Consider the following 11,159-nt stretch of genomic DNA (forward strand, 5'->3'; position numbering starts at 1 on the left):
TGTTGGTGAAGTCTGGGAAGGCTAAGGACCACCTCGGCGCCTACTACTTCCAGACGAGGTCGAATTCGGCTGACGCCTACATCTCCTCCCTCGGCGGCGCGAGGTGGGAAAACTTGCGCGCCGACTTGGTGATCGTCAGCACCGAGGCCAACGACCGCCTCGCGCTACCGAGCGACGGACCAACACTCGACCGGAAGCAATGGAGGGCCAAGCCGTCCCTCGCGCTAGAGTTCCTGCCCATGTTGGACAGGATCAAGGCCTTGGCAGCCGGTGGCCTGACCTCGATGCATGTGGTCGGCGATTTCCTGAAGCTCCGGGTCATGCCGCAGCAGAGGAGACCGCGTCTGTGCTGCTGGTTTACTAGCCCAAATGACATCAGCACGATCCAGCACGGGCCGGGGACCGATCTGTCCTAGGAGGAGCTGGAACTCTTGGTGAAGGGGATTACTGGTGATTCCTTTATCCCCGAATCTTTGATCCTCCCCTAGGGCATCCCGGCGCTGTGTGATGATCCGGGGCTGAGAACGACGATCCTGGCCACGCTGCCGACTCTCGACGAGAGCGGCGTGGAAGTTCGACAGACCAGTGGTCGGGACCCCCTTCGTGGGATCCAGATCCCTAGTGTACCAGTTGGGGGTCCCCAGCCCGCCGGTGCGGGCTCCAGAGCTCCCACCGTGGCCCCTAGCCCTTTGGACAAAGGTAAAGGGGCTGCAAGTAGCTCCTCCGCCCCGGGTGGCACCGGGGGGTCGGAGGAAGAGAGGCGATGCCGGCTGCGTCGCGCCGATGGGTCGCTTGTCTCGGACCCCCCTTGTTTCGGACCCATCCAGAAGCGCCAGAGGACTGCTGGCGGGGCCGAGGAGGCTGGCTCCCAGGCCTAGGGCACGTAGAGGCGTGGTGGTGCTCCACCACCACCACCATTGGGCTCGCCGCCACCACCACCACCACCATCGGTCCCGTCGCCACCACCACCACCTAGGGGTGATCTCCCCCAGGGGCACCACCAGCAGCAACAACCACAGCAGCAACAACAACAGCAGCAGCGAACGTCCCACTTCTAGGGTCGTTGGAAGGTCCAGGGCCCCAAGTAAGTGTAGACCCTTTTTCCCACGAGTGCAGTTATCATGCCGACGGGTCTTAACACATCCTTTGTTTGCCAGAGCTTCCTCCCCCTCTGCTCCCAAGGTCGTGCCTCCTCCACCGAACACCATGCCCGCCGGCGGGTCTGGCTCTCAGCAGCAGGCATCTGCTGGGAGCGGTGTTGGCGAACCGCCAACGACTACCGCAGCCTCAACGACGGCGACACCGTCGAGTACACCGTCGGCAGCAGCGGAGGAGGTCCCATCTGCGCCCACTCCTACCGTCGCGGGTGACATGGGGGGCGCGTCCAGCTCCATCTCGCCGCCCATTTCGGAGGAGATGGAGGTGGTTTTTGGGCGGCGGCTCCAGTCCGACGCCGAACTAGAAGCAACTCTAGTTCCCCTCCCCCGGGTGCTGTCTCATGCCCATCAGGCTCTTCATGAGACCGAGGCGGCGATCCGGTGGGAATGGGAGGCGCTGGAATCCGAGCACCAACGCCTCAGCGACTAGCGCACCTAGCTGGAGGAGCGCACCAAGGCGGCGTCCCAGAAGTTCACCTTTGAGCGGTCCGAACTCATGCGGGACCGTAAAGATTACAAGAAGGACCTCCAGAGGGTGTACGCTTGGGAGTTGGAGGCAAGTCGGAAGGAGAAGAGGTTGGCCAAAAGGGAGGAGGCCTTGAACCAGAGGGAGGATGTCATCACAGAGCTGAGTGCCAAGCTGAAAGCCATGAACAAAATCCTAGAAGAGCAGCGGACCCAGCAGACCGCAGCTGTGGAGAGCCTGCAGAAGCTGCAGCAAGAGCTCAACGACAAGGCCAGCACTGCCGCCCTCGTCGAGGAGAAACTTAAAGCGAAGGAGCAATTCTTGGAGAGGCGGGAGACAGACCTCGCCAGGCGAGAGAAGGATCTCGCTTTCCGGGAAGAGATGCTGACTCGGCGAGGCGAGATGCTGGCCGAACATGAGCTCGAGGCAGAGTAGAAGGAGAAGGAGCTGGAGGATCGGATTCGGCAGATCTAGGCGGCGCAGGCGGCACCGTGCCCCCAGGCGGTGGAGGCGATGAAGAAAGCACTTGAAGATCTCCAGGCGGAGCATCGCGCTGAGGTCCAGCGCATCGCTGCATGGGCCGGCGAGGTGATCATGGCACTGGTGCCGCTAGGGGTGAGTTCCATCCCGGTGTCGGAGCTGTCGACGTCCATCTCCGACGCGCTCCCGGTGCTGGACTCCGCCGCCAACCACCTCCGACGCCTGGACCAGATCCTCGGCACCCGCCTGGAGGCCGTGGGCGGCAGGCTCTGTCGGGCGGTAATCGAGTATATCCTGACATGCTTCTGGAGCCACGACCCGACCATCTCCTTGGAGCCGGTGATCGCTGGTCCGGTGGTCGACACCGAAGCCACCGCCCGGGAGGGTGTACAAGACGCCGTGGAGGTGGTGACCAAGTAGAGATGGCAATGGGTAAATACCCACCGGGTATTACTACCCTATACCCATACCCACGACACAAAAATAACCCCATCGGGTCACCCATATACATTGGCGGGTATGAATTTACCCCCATACCATACCCATGTGGGTATGGGTTACCCATCCAAGTATATCCATCTAAATACCATTACAAAATTTCTAGCATCATTTAACCATCCATTCAACACACCAAAGATAATTGGATAAAGTAGTAACACTAGGATAATATTACGTATCACATTATATATTCCATTACATAGTCATTAAATTGTCGTTAAGCCTTCTATTACATTATGGCCTAAAAGGTTGTTAAATAGTAAAAAGGATGGATGACTAAAGTCCAAGTTCATATTCGGGCTAAGTTTATATTGGGTATTTTATACCCACAGGTTAACGGGTATGGGTGAAGGCGGAACGTTCTAATACCATTTACCCACTGGGTGAAGATTTTTGCCCAATAACAGACCCACGGGTATAATATTTAGCCCATATACATACCCTAATGGAGTAAATACCCATCGGGTATCGGGTCGCGGGTACCCATTGCCATCTCTATGACCAAGCGCTTCCAGCGGAATCTTGGTGATGATGAGTAGCTAGATCTGCAGAGAGAAGGCAAGGGTCCCGCTGGGAAGCAACTTTGTAATAGTTTTTGATTTTGTAAGATACTTTTGAGTACTATTTATCAAGCAGTATCAGAACTTATCTATATGCTATTTGTCTTTGTTGTGTGCGTCGTTACCAACTTCTCCCTGGTACTTGCCCCCCCTAGGATGTAGGCTCGATGTGTCGAGGCTGGATGCCAGTATACTTAAAAAAGAATTGGTGACCTGGCCCCCAGGAGGTAGTCTCGACTGGGACTAGGACCTACACACAGCCTTGGCTAGGAAGTTTTAGTAGTGCACCCATAGGACCCACTAACTGGTATCTTTTATCCTTTGATTCACGCAACAGGACCTGCAGGATTTAGACTGGGAAGCCAATCCGTGTGTCTGGACCCCCTAGATCACAGCTCCAAATACTAGGACACCCGTCGCAGAGTGGTGGAGCATGTAGGCTTAGGGTACGGGACCAGGCTAAGCGGCTACACAGCTCCAGACCACCCCAGGAGACGTGTGTCCATTCTCTAGAACCGGACCCCATGTTGCCGGACCCACAGGACTATAGTTCCAAATACTAGGGTACTCGTCACAGAGTGGTAGAGCGTGTAGGCTTAGGGTACGGAACCAAGCTAAGCGGCTACACAGCTCCGGACCATCCCAGGGAACGAGCACCCATTCTCTAGAACTGGCTCCCAGGCTGCCGGACCCCCCTGCCGCACCCATTCTCTAGAACTGCTTTAGATAAAAAATAATGCTCGTAAATTGAAGCAGAATAAAACCATCACAAAAACAAATCTGGGGGTGAATCTTTTCTTTATAACTTGATGTACATGAGTGTAAGCCAACAGACCGGGTTTATGAGGGTGGACCTCACCGGGTTGACGTACAAATATGCGAGACCTAGTTACAAAGGAAGAAAAACAGAATTCCCCAGTTTTGCTTTTATGGGTAAAACTTACGGAGATGCTCTATGTTCCAGGGATTGGGAAGAGGCTCTCCTCAGTAGTAGCAAGGCGGACACACCCAGGTCGGCATATTTCCGTCACCTTGAAGGGTCCCTCCCAGCTAGGGAGAGTTTGTGGAGCCCTTCTCGGTTCAGTACTCGCCTTAGGACTAGGTCCCTGACCCTGAGCTCCCTACTATGCACGAACCGTTGGTGGTAGCGCCTGAGCGCCTAGTTGTACCGTGCATTTCGGATCGCCGCTTGCCATCTGCGCTCGTCGATGAAGTCCACATCCTCACGCCGTAGCTGTTCCTGCACCAACTCATTGACTACTTGGACCCATGGGGAGCCCATAATGATTTCCGGGGGAAGGCATGCTTTGGCCCCGTAGACCAGGAAGAACGGTGTCTCCCCGGTGGCTCGGCTGGGTGTGGTCCGGTTCCCCCAAAGCACGGACGGAAGCTCATTGACCCAATTTGCACCATGCTTTTTCAAGCAGTCATAGGTGCGTGTCTTGAGTCCCCTGAGGATTTCTGCGTTTGCCCTCTCCACTTGGCCGTTGCTCCTGGGATGAGCCATAGACACAAATCAGAGCTGGGTGTCGATGCCCTCGCAATACTCCTGGAAGAGCTGACTTGTAAACTGGGTCCCATTGTCCATAATGATATGGCTTGGGACCCCAAATCTACAGACAATCGACCCGAGGAAAGCAACAGCAGCACCCTAGGTGATGTTGACCACAAGGGTGGCCTCTAGCCACTTTGTGAACTTGTCGATGGTGACGAAGAGGTACCGGTACCTGTCGACAGCCCTGGGGAACGGTCCTAGGATATCCACCCACATACGGCGAATGGCCAGGAGGGCAGAATCATCTACAGAGCCTAAGCTGGTGTGTGTATCTGCTTTGCGTGGAATTGACACGCCTTGCAGGACTTTACCATCTCAGCTGCATCCTGGAGGGCGGTTGGCCAGTAAAAGCCATGCCGGAAGGCCTTACCGACCAGCGTGCGGGATGATGAATGACTTTCGCACTCTCCTCCATGGATCTCCGTGAGTAACTCATGGCCCTCCTCCTGGTTAATGCACCGCATGAGAATGTCGTTGGCGCCATGGCGGTAGAGATCCCCTTCCACCACCGTGTGTCGTTTAGCCAACCGCACTATGCGCTTTGCGGACACATGATCTTCAGGAAGGATGTTTTCCTTCAAGTAGTCCCGGATCTCGGAGATCCATGCATCGGGACCACTCTGATATACTGACTGTGGCGCTAAGGGATAGGCAGGACCCCCTATAGCACACATAGTCTTCGGTGGGTTCTATAGATGGGACGCCACCGGGACCGCTAGCTTCGAGGTGCTAGTCTCGCCCCCTTCGCCCAGTTTGGCAGGCTAGGCGGTGGGTCTCAGCAGCTGTCTTTCGAAGACGCCCTCGGACACGGGTGCCCAAGTTGATGCCCTCTGGGAGAGTTCATCTGCCGTCGAGTTGTCAGCCCGAGGAACATGTTGTAGTTCCAGGGCCGTGAAGTCTTTTCTAGCTTCCTTACGTAGAGGAGGTAAGCTACGAGCCTGGGCTCGTTGCGGCTACATTCTCCGTGGACCTGCTTGACGATCAGCTGGGAGTCCCCCTTCATGAGGAGCTGGCGGATCCCTAGGGATAGGGCCGCCGACAAGCCAAAGATCAGTTCTTCGTACTCCGCCATGTTGTTGGTGGCCTTGAACTCAAGGTGCACCATGTACTTCACTTGATCTCCGCTTGGGTCGATGAGGACCACTCTAGCTCCGCCACCTTGCTGACGAGCGGATCCGTCGAAGAAGAGTGTCCAGTGGGGCTCGATGAAGACCGGACCCCTGGGCTCCATAGGTGTGGGGTCTGAATTGGGATCCGAACCCCCAAGGGCGCTTGGGGGAGGTGTCCACTCCACAATAAGTCAGCCAGGACCTGGCTCTTGATGGCGTGGCGAGGTTGGAAGTCTAGCTGGAACTCAACAAGCTCCGGGGCCCACTTGGCGATGTTGCCTGTGGCATTAGAGTTGTGGAGGATGGCCCTTAACGGAAAGGAGGTCACCACCACGACCCTGTGTGCCTGGAAATAGTGGCGCAACTTTTTGGACGCAACAAGCACAGCGTAGAGAAGTTTGTGCGTCTCAAGGTACTTGGTCTTTGCTTCATGGAGGACCTCACTGACGTAGTAGACTGACCTCTGAACGGTCTGGACCCCTACAACCGGTCCCGAGTCCTTAGGTTCCTAGCCTTCTTATGCCGTCCTTTCGATGACCAGCACCATGCTCACCGCTTCTACAGCCGCCGCGATGTATAAATACAACGGTTCCCCAGGTTTCGGAGCTACCAGTATTGGTAGGGACACCATGTGCTGCTTCAACTCTTGGAAGGCTCGTTCCGCTTCTTCGGTCGAAGAGAATGGGCTGGACTTCCGCAACAGCTTGAAGAAGGGTAGCGCCCTCTTAGCCAGCCTTGAAATGAAGCGGCTAAAGGCGGCTAATGACCCCGTAAGCTTCTGGACGTCTTTGATACGGACCGGAGGCCTCATCGCCTCAATCACTTTTATCTTCTCCGGGTTTGCTTCAATGCCCCGGTACGAAACCAGGAACCCCAGCAACTTTCCTGCGGAGACACCAAAGACACACTTATCCAGGTTCAGCTTTGTGCGGGTTGCCCGCAGCTTGTCGAAGACCAGGGTTAAGTCTTCCACTAGGGTCGACCCTCTCTTAGTCTTGACCACAATGTTATTGACGTATACTTCCACCTTGTCCCTAATAAAGTCCCCGAAAGTCTTACTCATCGCCCGCACAAATGTCGGCAAGGCATTTTTCAGACCGTAAGGCATCACGACATAGCAGTAAAGCCCATCCACTGTTACAAAAGCGGTATGCTTCCTATCTTCCCTATACATCTGGATTTGATGGAAACCAGAGTAAGCACCTAAGAAGGACAAGAGGTCGCACTCGGAGGTAGTGTCCACAATTTGATCTATATGTGGAAGTGGATACGGGTCCTTGGGACAAGCCTTATTAAGGCTGGTGTAGTCGATGCACATCCAAAGCTTCCTGTTTGCCTTTGGAACGATGACTGGGTTGGCCAGCCATACTGGGTGATGAACCTCTTCAATGAAGCCGACGTCTAGTAGCTTCCGGACCTCCTTTCGGATGAAGTCATATCGCTCAACGGACTGTCTCCGAGGCTTCTGACTCACCGATTTGGCGTCAGGGTTGATCTTCAGATGGTGCTCGATCACCTCCCTGTGGATCCCAGGCATCTGCGACGGCTCCCATGTGAACACATCAGCATTTGCCTAGAGGAAGGCGATGAGCGCGAGTTCCTATTTTTCCTCCAGATCACACGCAATGCGAGTGGTTTGGGGGGAATCCGCGCAGAGCCGGATGGCCTTGACAGGGACGTTGTCCGCCCCGGATGGCGGCACCTTGGTACCAGAGGTCAAGGGGCCCCTCCCTCTGTCGTCCAGGCGAGCAGTTTCTGCCGCCAGGGCGTGCAGCTTCTCGACAGCCGCCACTACAGCGGCACGGTCTCCCGGCATGGTAAGGACCCCAGCCGGGGATGGCATCTTGAGGACCAAATACCCATAATGGGCAATGGCCATAAACTGGTACAGGGCCGGCCTGCCAATGATGGCATTGAAGGGGAGTTTAACCTCCGCGACGTCGAACTGGACGTTCTCAGTGCAAAAGTTTTCCTCGGTCCCGAATGTTACCGGGAGTGCGATGCTCCCTAGGGGATACACCGGCTGTGGGCCCACTCTAGAGAATGGACGTGAGGGTCCCAGACGGGACCCCAGGATCTGCAGCTATTTGAATGCAACATGGCTGATGACGTTGAGGCCTCCCCGCCCTCAATCAGCACATGGTGCAGCCGCATGTTGGCGATGACCGGGGCAGTGATGAGCGGTAGTATTCCGGCCCCTGCCATGTTGTCGAGGCAGTCGGATGCCCCAAAGGAGATAGTGGTGCTCCTCCACCGCTTATGTGGAGCAGCCTTCAGGACCCCTAGGGTCGCCGACAGGACCTCTCGGAGCAGGGACTTGACGTTCCTGCGGGAGGCGAGCTCCCAGCTCCCACCGTACATGACATATAGCTTCTTGCGGCGGTCGCTCTCGCCACCGGAGTCGGAGTCCCTGCTGAAGACGTCCTTCAGGACCCCCTCGGGTGACTGATACCCGAGGTCCCGTTCTCCGGCGGAGACGTCACCGTCGTCGACCCTCTCCTTGATAGGCCGGCGACGAGGTGGGGAGCCATCCTTGGAGGTCTGCTCGCGCCATTCGCTGACGCGCTTCGCGAGCTTGATGATCTCGCGGCACTCCGAGGCGCTGTGGCGACTGTTGGGGTGCACAGGGCATGAGCCATTGTTGCCTCCCTGTGGCCGTGGGCGCTTGCTGCACTCGTTCCGGCCCCAGTCGTGGCTGCGACGACCGAAGCAGTAGTCGACGGCCTCTCGTGGCTGCGGTTCTTCTTCTTCTTCTTTTTTACCGTCCTAGGTGACGGCACCCGGGCCACCTGTCTAGGCGACCCTGGTCTGTGGTGCCGAGTGCCATGCACGGCCCTCGGTAGCTCTGGCACACTTGTCGGCCAGACGAAGAGCGTGGTGACAGTTTCCACGTCATGAGTGGCCAACTTCTACAGCATATTTTCATCACGTACCCCCTGGCAGAAAGCGGTGATGATGGAAGCATCGGAGATACGAGTTATAGTGCCTATTACCTTAGTGAAGCGGGAGATGAAAGCCCGGAGAGTTTCCCTGGGTTCCTGTCTCACTGCATGGAGGTGAGCCTCCATGCCATGCTGCTGATAAGCGCTGGCGACGTTCGCTGTGAACCGCGCACAGAGCTCTTCCCAGGAGTAGATCGATCCTGGGGTGAGGTTCATGAGCCAGGTGAAAGGGAAATAGGGTCAAACCTTTTCCAATATGAATTTTGGTGGTTGAATTGCCCAACACAAATTATTGGACTAACTAGTTTGCTCTAGAAAATATGTTCTATAGGTGCCAAAGGTTCACAACAAACCAATACAAAGATAAAAGAAGGGGTTCAAAACAAAGGAGCAAAGTTCATCCGAAGGCAGCCCTGGTCTGGCGCACCGGACTGTCCGGTGTGCCACCGGACAGTGTCTGGTGCACTAGGGAGGATCAAATCAAACTTGCCATCCTCGGGAATTTTTGGAGGCCGCTCCGCTGTAATTCACCGGACTGTCCGGTGTAACACCGGACTGTCCGGTGTGCCAGCGGAGCAACGACTACTTCGCGCCCACGATCGTCTGCAAAGAACATTAAATGCGCTACAGTGCGTGCCTGCGCGCGCAGAAGTCAGAGCAGGCACCAGAAGGCGCACCGGACAGTCTATAGGTCCTGTCCGGTGCACCACCGGACTGTCCGGTGGCCCCAATTGTCAGAGCTCCAACGGTCGGAACCCAACGGCCTGGTGACGTGGCTGGCGCACCGGACAGTGTCCGGTGCGCCATACGATAGAAGCATTCACCAACGGCCATATTGGTGGTTGGGGCTATAAATACCCCCAACCACCACTCTTCAAGGCATCCAAGCATTCACTACATCTCATTCAATACAAGAGCAATACACAATACTCCAAGACACAAATCAAAGCCTCCGATCGAATCAAAGTCCCCAATTCAACTCTAGTTTTTAGGACTTGTGAGGAGATCGACTTGTGTTCTTTTGTTGCTTGGTTTGCTTTCTTCTTTCTCTCATTCTTACTCTCAAAACCTTGTAAGCGAAGCAAGAGACACCAATTGTGTGGTGGTCCTTGTGGGGTCTAAGTGATCCGGGAAATCAAGGAAGAAAGCTCACTCGGTCTAAGTGACCGTTTGAGAGAGGGAAAGGGTTGAAAGAGACCCAATCTTTGTGGCCACCTCAACGGGGAGTAGGTTTGCAAGAACCGAACCTCGGTAAAACAAATCACCGCGTCTCACTCTTCATTTGCTTGTGATTTGTTTTCGCCCTCTCTTTCGGACTCGTTTATATTTATAACGCTAACCCCGACTTGTAGTTGTGCTTAAGTTTATAATTTTCAGATTCCGCCTATTCACCCCTCCTCTAGGCGACTTTCAATTGGTATCAGAGCTCGGTGCTTCATTAGAGCCTAACCGCTCGAAGTGATGTCGGGAGAACACGCCAAGAAGGAGATGGTGACCGGCGAGAAGCCCACCACAAGCCACGGGAAGGCTCCATCGGGAGAGTCCCGCAACAATAAGAAGGAGGAATCACCTCCTCACAAGTCGCATCGGAGTGGCGAGAAGAAAAAGAAGATGAAGAAGGTGGTCTACTACGAGACCGACTCTTCGTCGCCATCCACCTCCGGCTCCGACGCGCCGTCCGTAACTTCTAAGCGCCATGAGCGCAAGAAGTTTAGTAAGATTCCCCTACGCTACCCTCGTATTTCAAAACATACTCCTTTACTTTCCGTCCCATTAGGCAAACCACCTATGTTTGATGGTGAAGATTATAATATGTGGAGTGATAAAATGAGACATCATCTAACCTCACTCCACACCAGCATTTGGGATGTTGTTGAGATTGGAGTACAGGTACCATCGCCAGGGGATGAAGATTATGACTCAGACGAAGTTGCCCAAATCCGGTACTTCAACTCACAAGCTACCACTATACTCCTCGCCTCTCTAAGTCGAGAGGAGTATAATAAGGTGCAAGGGTTGAAGAGCGCCAAAGAGATTTGGGACGTGCTCAAAACAGCGCACGAAGGAGACGATGTGACCAAAATCACCAAGAGGGAGACGATCGAGGGGGAGCTCGGTCGCTTCATGCTCAACCAAGGAGAAGACCCATAAGCCATGTACAACCGGCTAAAAACCTTGGTGAACCAAGTGCGCAACCTCGGGAGCACCAAGTGGGATGACCATGAAATGGTCAAGGTTATTCTTAGATCACTCGTATTTCTTAACCCCACTCAAGTTCAATTAATTCGTGATGATCCAAGATATAAACTAATGTCTCCCGAGGAAGTGATAGGCAAATTTGTGAGCTTTGAATTGATGATCAAAGGCTCCAAGAAGATCATCGAGCAAGGTG

Source organism: Zea mays, chromosome 1 (assembly GCF_902167145.1).
Source record: "Zea mays cultivar B73 chromosome 1, Zm-B73-REFERENCE-NAM-5.0, whole genome shotgun sequence".
Classification (NCBI taxonomy): Eukaryota; Viridiplantae; Streptophyta; class Magnoliopsida; order Poales; family Poaceae; genus Zea; species Zea mays.